General features: G+C 47.0%; 1 pseudogene; it reads right to left on the bottom strand.

Moving 5' to 3' along the window:
• Positions 1-2,424: 2,424 nt before the first annotated feature.
• LOC147659247 (uncharacterized) lies at positions 2,425-3,884 on the bottom strand (annotated as a pseudogene).
• Positions 3,885-13,655: the final 9,771 nt, after the last annotated feature.

The following is a 13,655-nucleotide window of genomic DNA, read 5'->3' as shown; positions in this document are numbered from 1 at the left end:
GCTCTAGTAGTTGGGCGTCTTGCTTCCTTGATAATGTTCATACAGTCTGGAGGCAAGTTGAGATATCCGAACTCTAAGACTTCAGGAGACAGATCGCTAGGTTCATCTGATTGGGATCTGGGTGCCCGATTTCTCCATGGTTCTGAGTTAATAGCTGTGGCGATAGGCGCAGTCTTTGGAGGGGAACTACTGAGAGTTCTAGGAGCGTCGTGTACCATGGCTGTCTTGCCCATGTGGGAGCAACCAGGATCATTGTGAGTGACTGTTGCTTTAGTTTGCGCGCAACTAATGGAATCAGTGGTGTTGGTGGAAAAGCGTACGCAAATCTGCCTGACCAGTTCATCCATATCGCATTGCCTTGTGACAACAGGTGAGGGAACCTGGCGGCAAAGGACTGGCATTTTGAGTTTTCTTTTGTGGCAAACAGATCTATCTCTGGATGTCCCCACTTTTTGAAGAATGGTTGGAGAACTTGAGGGTGAATCTCCCATTCGTGTATCTGTTGGCTGTGTCTGCTTAGTAGATCTGCGATCTGATTGTCTATTCCTGGGAGGGGTTCTGACATGAGAAATATGTTTTTTGGAATTACCCACCTCCATATGCTCTGTGCTAGGCGAGACAGCTGCGGAGAGTGTGTCTCTCCCTGTTTCTGGATGTAGTACATGGCTGTCATGTTGTCCGTCTGGATTAACACAGCCTTGTTGTACAAGTATTTCTGGAAGGCTTTCATTGCTAGAAATACTGCTAGCAGCTCTAAGTGGTTAATATGCAGTGTCTTTTGCTTGACTGTCCAGAGCCCTTGGACTGTGTATTGAAGTAGGTGGGCTCCCCAACCTGTTAGTGATGTGTCCGCTATTAATACTACTTGTGGAACTGGCTTTTGGAACAGTCTCCCCTTGGAAAGGTATTGTGGGTTCCACCACTGCAGAGAGTTGTATGTGAGACTGTCTACCAACACTAGGTCTTTTAGTTGTCCTTGAGCTTGGTTCCACTGCCGTGCTAGGCATTCCTGCAATGGACGTATTTGAAGTCGGGTATGAGGGACAATGAATATGCAGGAGGCCATCATGCCTATAAGCTGCATGAACACTCGAGCTGGCAAGGAGTGTTGTGGCTGAAATCTTTGAATCAGAGACTGCATGTTGGCTGTCCTGGCTGGATTTGGATATGCCTTTGCCACTGAGGTATCTATTGTTGCTCCCAGATATCGTTGTATGTGGGAGGGCTGCAGATGTGATTTGGGGTAATTTATGGAAAATCACAGACTGTGCAGTAGCTGGATTATCTGAGACGTATGGTTTGCACACTGTGCCTATGAGTTGGCTTTTATGAGCCAATCGTCCAGGTAGGGGAACACATGGATGTGTTGCCTTCTGATGTGTGCTGCTACTACTGCTAGGCATTTTGTAAAAACCCTTGGTGCTGTAGTTACCCCGAAGGGGAGAACTTTGAATTGATAATGTTGACCTTCTATTGTGAGCCTGAGGTATTTCCTGTGAGCTGGATGTATAGGTATGTGAAAATATGCATCTTTGAGGTCTAATGTAGCGAGGAAGTCGCCTTGCTGGAGTAACGGGAGTACTTGTTGTAGAGTGATCATATGGAAATGCTCTGAGAGTATGTATTGGTTCAGAGGTCTGAGGTCCAATATTGGTCTGAGGGACTCGTCTTTTGTGGGAATAAGTATAGGGAGTATACTCCTGTCCCCTGATGTTGAAAAGGGACTGGCTCCATGGCTCCCTTTTCTAGCATGGATGTCACCTCTTGTTGTAACAGAATGTGTTCTTTGGACATTGGACAGTGTTTGGGTGGTATGTTAGGTGGGGTAGAAGTGAGTTCCAGGCACTAACCATACTGGATAATTTGTCTCACCCACCTGTCTGTGGTAATTGCGTTCCAGACTGGTAGGAATTGGGTTAGTCTGCCTCAGACTGGTGTTGAGTGGTCTGGAGGGAGTGTGAACAAGTCACTGTTCGGTGGCACTGGAGGCTCTGTTGTTGTTGTCGCCACGTCCTCTGCCCTTGTTATTGTTGCCTCTACAACCTCCTCTGTTGGAGCCTTTATTAAAGGTGCTCTGAGTATTACTTTTGAATGTAGAGGAAGTTTGGGATGTGTTGCCTCTACCTGAGCCTTGAAAGGAGGAGAAGCGAAAGGAACTCCTAGATTGTTGAAACTGAAGTGCGCCCATAGACTTAGCAGTATCAGTATCTTTTTTCATCTTTTCTAAGATGGTGTCTACTGCAGGGCCAAACAAGAAATCTTGGTTAACGGGCTGGTTGAGGATGGTTGATTGCACTTCATTCTTAAATCCGGAAATGCGTAGCCACCCATGCCGACGTAGTAATACGCTAGTGTTGATGGACCTGGCTGCTGTGTCAGCTGCGTCAAGTGCACATTTAATGGAAGCGTTTGTGATAAATTTGCCTTCCTGTATTCGGTCATTAGCTTTAGCTTTAAAAGGTTCTGGCAGGTGTGGGATGCCACTCTTTTGCCTGAGGCTTCAAATATCTTTAACTCCTTGTCAGGAGGGGAGCATCTCCTGTTTGTGAATTAGCTCGCTTTCGAGCGTTTGATACAACTAGTGAGTCTAAAGGCCACTGTGACTTAATATAAGAAGGGTCTGTAGGGGCTGCTTTATACTTTTTCTCAATTCTGGGATTGAGGACACGCGCTCTGGCTGGGTCTTTAAATATGTCTGGTGCGTGTTTTAATACCCCTTTTAACATAGGAAGTGTACGTACACTCTTTTCTGAAGTTGGAAAAGTGTCAAATAGGAAATCCTCTTCTATTGGGTCAGTGTGCATGTCTACATTATGATATTTAGCTGCCCTATCCCCTAGTTGGTTAAAGACAATGGTGTCGTCAGTAGGCGACGGCTTTGTAGGTATATGTAGAGGTGTCAGGGATGGGTTGTGGGTCGTATGTATCATAAGGATCATTCTGGTCATCCCATATGTTATCCTGTATATCTTGATCCTCAGGGTCTCCAAAATTATCTTGAGGATCTTCCCCTATGTTTTCTGTCTCATCATAACCTGATGTAGGAGAGTAAGTCACAAAAGGCATGTAAGGAAAGAAAGGAGGAGGAGTAAAAGGCCTTGAAGGGTATGTTCCAAAGTCTTTTTTCTTTGGAGGACCAGGGGAAGAAGTGTCAGTGTTCAATGGTCTTTTCTTTCTGTGGTAAACTGTTACGCGTGCTGTTTCAGGGTCTATATAAAGTTTAGGTTGTTCTGCGCTCACTGGATCGGGATGGAAAAGTTCTTCCTCAACTGTCCGTGGTTTTGGCGCCAATGTTTTTGGCTTAGCCACTTGTTCATGGTGAGTCTTTGGCTCGAGGGCCTTCGGCAGTGGAGCTTTTTTCGGCTCGACTGCTGTTTTCGGGTCGGTGACCTTTTTCCGGTCGGCGACTCTTTTTTGTTCGACGTCTTTTGTTGGCTGTACTGCCTTTTTTGGTTCGGCAACCTTCTTTAGTTCGACGACCTTTTTCGGACCGACAGTTTTTTTCGGGTCGATAACCTTTTTTGGATCGACTGGTGTTTTCGGTTCAATAACCTTTTTCTGATTGATCGGTTTTTTTGTAGACTCAACTGCCTTCTTCGGGTCGACAGGATTTTTAGTGTGACCTGTTTTTTGTAGGTCGACATTCTTTTTCGGCTCGGCGGCCTTTGTCGGGTCGACTATTCTTTTGGGATCGACGACCCTTTTTGTTTCAACGCCCTTTTTTGTATCGACGAGCTTCTTCGGCTCAACAACCTTTTTCGGTTCGACAGCCTTTTTGGGAAGAGTGTAGCTCGTTCCCGGGGTATCAGAAGGCTTGGGTTTGGTCTTCTCAGACTAGCCGGAAGGCTGTTCCTCTGAAGGAGTTTGTCGATCTCGGCTAAGGCCTATAGGCGATGCTTCGACTGGTGCCTTCTCTTGAGACGGAAGCGGGTTGGGGGCCTGGTACTCACAGTTTGCCCTGGTGTTATCTGGTCATTGGAGTCCGACTGGTCTTCTACTGTGACAATTTCTAGGTCGGAGTCCGCCGCTTCTGGGAGGTCATGTTAGTCTTCGAAAATGTTCTCCGGTTCCGGTGCCTGCCGCTGCATCTCTTGTCTAGCGGCCCTTCGGTTCCGGATACTTTTCTTCAACCGGAACGGAGCACAAGCTGGACAGTTTTCCTCGTTGTCCTCGGGAGATAGGCACTTGTTGCATACTGTATGTTTATCAGTATGTGGGAATTTGGAGTGACATTGTGGGCACCTTTTAAACGGGGTCCTTTCCATCGGCAGGAGGCCCACGTGGCGTCGAAAAGGCCCAACGTCCCGCGTCGACGACCGGATCGAGATGGAAAGTATTATCGAGTCAAGGGGTACCGAAAGAGAACAATACCATTGAAGTAGAAGGCCTTTTGGTCTTAGAAAGTTATAAAGTTTTGGTTCCGAAGTTGGAGTTGAGGAATAGCATCCGAACCCAATGGCGGAAAAAAACAATCTGAAGATGGAGAAGATGCCCATGCACACTGTAGTCCAGGGGAGGAGTCACCTATCTGGAGGACTGGAGGACTAGTAGGACATTCATGCTGCGTCACCGGAATAGTGGGTAGGCACATAACCCTCACATCCAAAACAAGCATTTGCAATGAAATAGGTCTCGCATTTGCGAGAGATTAAGCTATTGGCATTGTAAATGACAATGTTTTAAAAATCAACACGTAAATAAAAGGCATTGCCATTTACAATGCCAATAGCTCAAACTCTCACAACTGCGAGACCTATTGCATTGCAAATGCTTGTTTTGCAAGAGATCGGGTCTTGCAGGATATTCGCATGCTACTGGCAACTAATTAAACACAAACTGAAAGAGCTTGGGAATACCTGGTGGCACTGGACCCTAAAGAAGCAATTTGGGGAATTGTGGACAGCTGGGAGGACAGTCGGCTCAAAGATCCTAACGAGGATATGACTTCTACTGGGCAAGCACAACATTGTATGGAAGTGGAGGCTGCAGAACCCCACTCCCTCTCACAATGGCAGAATAGCGCAGGGCTATTAACCACTGTGCATCAGCAGAGAAAACTATTTACAAAGGATATGGATGTATAAGGAAATAACAGATTTTTTAGGTCAATGGGCAGAGATGAGGGACGTAAATTTAAGTTATATATCAACTCCCAGGCTACAACCTGAAGAACTGGATAAGGAGGGGGTGGGAAGTGTGGAGGACAGGAAAGTAATGAACTCAGTGTATAACACTTTCTTATGGCACACTTGTCTGACTATATGCACAATATCTGTAATGTTAAAGGAAAATAATAAAAGAGCTATAAAAAAAATTATCACTAGCTAGATTTCTTAATCTTCTAATTTTATTTCCCTCCATCTCATTTATTTTTCATAGACTCAATTTCTCCTTGCCCTTGAACACCGCACTTTAACTTAACCCGTTTTTACTCTTCTCTATTCTTTCATTTCCTTTTTTTCTATTAAGGAAGCTGGATATTGGTGATTTAATTGATGTGACTTTTTGCACATAGTTGTGCTGTTTTATTTACTTTCAATCTTACCATTTGTAGATTCTGATACTGGATTTGTGTAACTACCAACAGTAAATTGCTTCAAAAAGAAATATTACACCCACACTGAAAAAATTACAGCTTTTTTCATTTAAATATATGTATAAGGTTTTTATTAATAGTGGCCCGGTGCACTGGCTGATAATTACCGGACGTGAAAAAATCAGAACTTGCCGAGGTGACATTTATCAAATCTGATAAATTGCTCCCCCTCCATAAAACAAGCATTTACAATGCAATGGTCTCGGCCTTTTTAAAGGTAGAGCTATTGGCATTGCTCATGACATTTTTTTTCTTTTTTTTCTTTTTTTTTTAAAAAACATAAATAAATGGTATTGTCATTTACAATGGCAATAGGTGAGCATCAGAGTAGTAGAGAGAACACATTCATTTTGTTAGGCACGGGGAGATGAAGTGATCTGTCCAGAATCCCAGGATGTTGAGTACCCCTGCCGAGACTCAAACATGTTACTCCAGCTTCGAGGTCAACCCTTTAGCACATTCATTGAAATATTTGTATCTTTTGCTTATAACACTTCAAGGGATTTCTTACAATTTCCTTTGTGTGCTGCAGCCCTCTCAAACCACCCATAGTCATTCTCCATGTTACTTATCCCTGCCGTTGTTAGCTGTTTCCCTCAGCTCCCCCAGTCTTGCTTTTTTATTATGATATTTCAACACCCAGCCCTACTGCAAAGCTCTCTTTGCTCCCTCAAACCTGCAGGCTCCTACTGTCCGCCAACCGACTCCCCCCAAAACCGACTCCTCCATTGTTGGGTCCAGCAGATGCAATTTGCAGCAAGGTTGCTCGTTTCCTAAAAAAAGGCTTTTCACACACATTTTATTTCTTTTATTTATTTACCACTCCAAGAAGGGGTCCTCCATCTTGGAATGGTAAATAAAAAAATGCACTCACGTCATGCCTTCTGTATGCACTTTAGTGGTGATGCATGTGCACACATATGCCATTACTCTTGCCCGCCGTAGCGTCATGAATAATAGACACACATTCTGATGACACATGCATGCAAGCACATCATCAAACTTTTTTATTTAATTTATTGTTGAACCTTTCAGTATCACCAAACAAATATTTTATTTTTTGCTGATGTCAAACTGCATGGGCAAAAAGACTTGACAAATCCAAGAGGTCTGCAGTGGCAAATCCAAAAGGCAAGACTTATTGGCTTTGCCAATGTTTCTTCTTCCATTGCTCTGACCCACATGTTAGTCTGTTAAACAGCGCTCACGCATGACCATGGTGCTCTCTGCTGTTCTAGTGCTTGTACTGCTCCGTTGGGAGGGCTTGTGTTTTGTCTCCCTGGGCAGTGAGTGTGTCACAGTGACGTCACGTGTGTGACGTAGGTGGATTGCTGCTGGTGAGAGAGCCACCTGAGGCAGGTAGGAAAGCTCATCCAGCAGGTATGAAAGCTCATCCAATCAGGGCTGGAGCTCCTGCCCACATCATGCCCTGGGGGGGTTTCTCTGGGGTCTGACCCCTGCATCGTACTGTGTCTCAGTGACCCTACGTGTTTAACTTTCGAACGCGTCAATTTCCGACATACACTTACTGCCCGAGCCAGCTGTTAGCACGATCACGAGAAAAAAACACTCCGTACAATTACTCTGAGGGATGTAGTGTAGCCCAGACCTCTTCTAGGCGCTATGGAGATGTCATCGCGGAGGGTGACACCAACCTGGCACAATCACTGATGTTCAGGGGGCCCGGGTCCGTCTCCAGCTTCCTGGAATATTATCCTATAAGAGAAGAGAGGGGTAAACTTGGTAAACACTTACCTGGGGTTGTCGGTGGGTGCTTGAGGCCAAGGTCTGGCATATAAGATCAGGAGCAGTGCCTCCGCACCAGAGCTGTGCCCGAGGTCCAGACGCTGCAGGTGAGGTTAAGAGGCGGAGCTGTGCCCGAGGTCCAGGCGCTGCAGGTGAGGTTAAGAGGCAGAGCTGTGGCCGGGGTCAGGCGCTGCAGGTGAGGTTAAGAGGCGGAGCTGTGCCCGAGGTCCAGACGCTGCAGGTAAGGTTAAGAGGCGGAGCTGATCTGTCCAGGTGATGTCAGCTGCTATGTCCGAGGTCCAGGCTTTGGAAGAGTTGAGATGAGGTCAAGCTTCAAGGGACGAGGAGCATAAATAGACGTGTGGGGGCCACCCCTCCCTTGCACACACGCCTCTTGTGACACGTCACTAGTGATAACATGAAAGTGATTCTAAGGGAGCAGGAGGAGTGGGGAACCCCGCATGAGTCACCGTGTGTCACACGGAGGAGACCCTGTTGCGCTGTGCCATATTTTTTTATGTATCCTAAATAATGCTTTTACCTTTCTGCCATGTTGATCTCACTTTGTTGAGTTCTAAAGCCTGAGTGGCAATTTTTGAGGCGCGTGGCGTCTTCAGCACTCGCTGCGCTCACTCGTCTCGTTTGTATTTCTTGGATAAACGCACAGATAATCCTTTAATTGTTGGAATTAAATAATGCCTACAACATCCACTGCTTTGCATTCACAAAAAAGTAGATGTACCTGTGGTTTCAATATGAATACACACATAAAATTACATCTATGTGTTAAGAGTAAGTACTGAATCTCAACCTTGACTATAAAATGGGTCAGTTCCCTCTAAAGAGAGGGATATAATAGTGTTGTGGCATCAATCCCAGCAACCTCCCTCCATGTGACGTCATTTAGAATTGGCTGTGCTAATAACACCCCCACTACTGCTTGAGGGCCTGTACCTTGCATTAATTGCACTATTTATGGCAGTTTCCCATTGGCGGCGGAAAAAGGATGGGATTAATGCCCCATTATTTGGTTTTTTACAAACTGCTATGTCAGATTATTAGCCGAAAGCCTGTTTTAGCCTGGCAGCGTTCAGTTATTTCAGTCCTCTGCTCTCCCTGTAAAAGTAGGAATTTACTTTACACAGCACTTAATACCGGTGTTAGCCAGTTTTTAGCATTTTCACTTTGGGCAAACCCGATAACTGGGGAGACAGGAAATTAAGTGGATTGTAGGGGATCAAACACTGCAATCCATGTCTCCTTGTAGACTACATAACCACCAGACTACACCTTTTCTTCTAAACTACCTTGTTCAACATCTCCTTGTAAACCAAATCTCTCGAATGAAACCACACTCCCCAGCTTTAGCACACCGTTCCTGTGGACCACATCCCTCACACTGAACCAAATCCCTATGATTACATATCTAATCCCCCACTAGAACACAACTCTACCATTAAACTACACCTCTCTCCCACCAGCAAGAGGAATGTAGGACTGTCCTCAGGGCGAGGGTTAAGGAGAGTGCTAAAAGAGAAGGGAGGGAGGGACACGACAAGGGAGGAACGCAAGGAGCCGCCGAGCTGGGGAGAGAGAGAAAAAGAAAGCGATTAACGGGGAAAGAGAAGAAGGGAAAGCGGAGCGACGGGAGAAAATAAAGAAAAAGAAGAAGAGGGAAATTGAGATGAAGGTGGGAGAGGGGACAAAACAAACACATGGAAAACAGAACAAAAGAAGCAGAGAAAATGAAAAAAGTATTAGAGAAGAGGAAGGGAAGACAGTTGTCAACAATGAAAGAAATAAAAGGCTAGAATGCGAACAAGAAAAAAGTGGGGAGAAAGTAAAAGAAATAAAAACAGCTAGAGGGGAAAAGGAGCGATGGAGGATATGACGGAACAGAGCGAAGGGTAAAGGGAATTACAATGAACAATCGATTGATGGGTACAGAGCGAAAAGAGAGGGGGCGGAAATGGTGAGGGGTTAAGTAGTAGTCGAGGATGACGGAAGGAAAGGAAACGAGAGCGAAGGAAAACGAGCAGGATGAAAACTGAGGGTTCAGAGGGAGGAAGAGGAGACAGAAAGAAGGTTAGAGAAGAGGAATCAAGCGGAGGGAGTAATCACATAAAAAGTCAAAGTGAAGGACGCGGGACCCGTAGGAGCGATGAAAAGTGGGGATTAAATGGTGGATGCAACTAGTGGGGGCTGTGTGAGAGGCATACAGAGCGAGGGTGGAGCAGAGGTACGGGGTGGATGGATGGATGTGGTCCCGTGTCTGCGTCCAAGGGTCTGCTTTGGCACTGGAGCACAAGAGGGAACGTCTGGGCGACAGAAGGGGAAGACAGAGAAGCGAGAACGGGAAAGAACACAGGGGCAGAAGAAAACGTACCTGGAGTGGCATCGAGGCTGTTCCGGGCAACAACAACAACAACAAAAAAATGGCGGCCGCAAACGTCCGAAATTTTCGGAATCGGGTGCATGTTTTTTGCGTTCTGAGTAACGGATGACGTCACAGGGCGAAAGAACGCAAAAAACACGCCCCCGAATCCGAAAGAGACGGGGTTTAAACGGAGTGATGCCCCTCTCCTCCAATGGCTGGCCTCCGTTTAGGAAGCCAGCCAATGGAGGAGAGGGGTGGGTTGAAGCACCCCTAACATAAAAACATAAAATCTTCGGACTCTGCCCACTGCTACGCAGTGCGACGGTCCTCGACCTAAAAAGGGAATAACCTGCAGATTTTGGTGATTAACACGCTAATTTTAGTGCTTAACGCACCACTTTTCACCAGATAATCTTGGGTGATAACAATATTTACCACAGGCCACTTGTTAGGAGGGTCTAACCGTGTGGCGCATGGTAGTCCACCCAATCTAAAATCTACATCACTGCAGCTTGCAGTCCTCTGGGGAAATGCCTGAATGGCCAGAGTGGCCCTGACAATCGTAACTTCTCAAACCCCCAAACCACTGGTTTATGACTGAGGGTGAAGTCCGTTATTTAGGTGGGTGATCCAAGTGAACTGGTCGAATTGAATGATAATTTGATAAACCGCTTTAAGAGGGTGATAAATTTGCAAAGAGGTCGACCTTACGGACGTCTTTGGAGATGTCGTTTTTGGAAGCTGAATATTACTGAAAAGCTGTTGAAGATTATTCAAATGCTAAGAAGCCTGCCTGAATGGCCAGACTGGCCCCCGTAATGGGCACGGCGTCTGTTTACAATACTAAGTGTGATGTGAAAAGCTATATGAAAAGCAAGTTAATAATACGAGCACAGGTTCTCCCACCTCAAGTCTCACCTATTTGTAGAGGGAACCTGCCCCATGAACGCCATTTCACTTAACGGCTGCTCGAGTCAATATGGGCAAGGGTGTAGATTCTAATGGTTCACATCTGCCCTCGGCCTCCTCAGTTAGCAGCTCTAGCTGTGAAATGTATAACTAGGGGTCAGACTGAAGCCTCCAGCTCTCCAAACCGTGTCAGCCAATAGGCGGACAGGACGCGGGCCGTTGGTGGTAGCTCCATGATGGGGGGAGGCAGACAACAGACTTCCTCTTAGCAGCGAGAGAAACAAAAACAAGACGCAATAAAGACAGGTCTAGAGAGAGTGAGACAGAGCCAGAATACCCAAGTCTAAGAGAACAAAGACCAGTACCGACACCCACGGTAGTTCAAGGCCTGGTACACAGAGCTCTGCTGGCAAGGAGGTGGCGCAGAATGAGGTTGAGACGAGTCTAGAGGGCCACTGCTCAAAGGCAAGAATCACTGGGGCTGGGTCCAGGACCGCTCTGAAGGAGACACACATTCCAGGGCGGGGGTACGAAAGGCAGCCCCAGGGAGCAGTCTTGTGCAGGTACTTTGGCACAGACAGCGGACAGAACCTGCCACAAACGAGGCGTATGGAAAGACAGACAGGTCTGGATGACATTACTCAGTGTATACAGCTCGAGGCAGATAGAGCCCATGAGAGAGAGCACTATGGGGAAATGCCATGTCACAGAAACGGGGACGGCTATAAAACTCAGGATATGTTAGGCGAAGCTCAAAGGCACGTACGTCATGGGAACCTGGCACAGACATCTCTGGTGAGACAGAGCCCAGAACACACAAACGCATGTCTGCCTTGTATAGTTGCAGCGCACAGTGAAAGTAAAGCTGAATCAAGCGCGGAGTGGGAGCGCGTGGTGGGAGCGTGTGAGACAGAGAGGAGACGCCATGTGCGTGCACATGGTTTGTCAGTGCGCGCACATGGTTTGTCTCCCTTCGCACACCAAACCGACAACAATAGTCTCGCCAAGGCGAAGCAACGCATGCGCTGCGTTCGCTAGGGGAGACCTAAAAAGCACAGAAAACACCTACAACATCAAACTGGAGGAGGAACAAGAGGAATGATGCTTCTTGCTCGAGACCCTGCTACTTTCTCAATGAAGAATCCAATTCCTCCAGATGTTGCCAAGCATGTTGGACATGGGGAGTTAAGCCTTTAGAGAGCAAGCCACGTCGAAGGTTGTTACTTCACACATGGAGAAAAAAAATACAGATACTCATCAGCAGCCCCTGTCCTCATCAGGGGCCAGTGGCTGCAGACTCCATCACGGTTTCAACCCCCTGCAAGATGGCTAACTCGCCAGGAGCAGTAGGTCCCCTAAAAGACAGGCACAGCAAAAGGGGGACGTAGAGGGCAAGAAAATGGAGCTCTTAGCAGCTGTTCAATGGAGGACTGCAAATTCTAACACCCTGCAGAACAGGTATGCCCACCAACAGTGGGAAGAGACGGAGACTCTTCTAGAACACCTCCCTGAGCAATAGCAAAAGAGGGAAAAGGTTTTGGTGCAAGACAGGAAGACTGTAAGTAATACCGGACAAAAGATGTCCTTGGGTGCTGCGGATACCGCAAGCAGACAGCTGTGTAAGGGGACCATGCTCATGAGGCACGCCTGGTTGAGAGTGACAGGTTTCAAGCAGGAGGTACAGGCAGCCCTGGTAAACATGCCCTTCACAGGAGAGTCTCTTCTTGGACCAGCAGAGGGTGACTCCCTGCACAGAATGAAAAACGACAACTCCACAGCAGGGTCCGTGGACGCCCTGCGGTCCATAGTACCTATATAGGCAACCCTCCCCTCCCAATGCCAAAAGCATGCATGATGGAATAAATAAATACACAACACAATTTTTGGTTGGGAAAATATTGCTGCAGGTTTATTCCATACAAAAGTATGCAACATGGTGGCGTGTCCAGAGTAAAGAGGGCACAGAAAGGCAGGGGGAGGTATAAGTACCTTCCCCCAACCCTCTGTGCGCCGGAAATGACCCGGCCCGCGCGCCGGGCAGAGGGACTCCTCCCAGGGTCCCCAGACTAGAGGGGTGATGGTGTGCCTAAGTGGCACTAAGGGGGGCGCCCTATTATGTGGCCCACTGCGTAAGCCACGGGCAGCCTCAGAGAGCAATTCAGGGGAGGAGGTACCACTCACAGAAGAATTCCTTCCTGAGGCGGTTCACAACCAACAGTGTCCCAGACCTCCCGTGCTGCACGGCAACCAAGCCACTGCACTTCAACTACATGGTAATACACACGGCAACAGAGACAGTTCTAATACAGGCTTACTCGCGGAAGGGGAGAAGCACCGATGAAGCTGCGCACACCGCAAAGTGACTGCACACCACAACACCCATGCCACTTGATACCGGTAAAGGGCAGAATCGGGGACAGAAAAAATATTGAATTGAAAAAAATAGAGACATTCCAGGCCCAACCATTAGATGGCTAAATATAAATCCAGAAAGACCCACACTGCAAAACTTCCTCGGATCTCCTAGGTCTGAGCTCTTCCTGGTATGAAATGAAAGATGTTCGGATGATTACTCCTTACAGTGACGCTGGTCACCACCAGGAACTGGAGAAGACAGTAAGCACCCACAATGGACAAGTGATATTTGAAACTGAGGGACGCAATGGCCACAGAAATGTGTACAACTCATGTGTCCGAATGGAAGTACGTTATTTGATCTATGGAAACTGCTGGTCACATACATGGAGTAAGGGAAAGCGCGAGTTGACATGCCCTCCGAGGTTTAGGGCTCCGAGGCTGCTTGATCAGGAGTAAGCAGATGGAATATGAATAATGTTGAACATTACAGGATGTAGTCATTAGAATCGTTCTTCGATACTCCACCAGAAAAGGTAGGTGGGAAGGAGGTGGGTACACCTTGTTTAGGGGACAGTGGATTTAAGAGGAGTGAATATACAGGATCACAAGAGTTGGTTGCTATTACATTTGTGGCTCACCGCTGACCATTTAAGAAGCAATAAGTGTGTT

This window comes from Lissotriton vulgaris, unplaced genomic scaffold, assembly GCF_964263255.1.
Source record: "Lissotriton vulgaris unplaced genomic scaffold, aLisVul1.2 SCAFFOLD_12126, whole genome shotgun sequence".
In the NCBI taxonomy this organism is placed as follows: Eukaryota; Metazoa; Chordata; class Amphibia; order Caudata; family Salamandridae; genus Lissotriton; species Lissotriton vulgaris.
The sequence above is the reverse complement of the archived record's forward strand: the minus strand, read 5'-3'. Positions and strand labels throughout refer to the sequence as shown.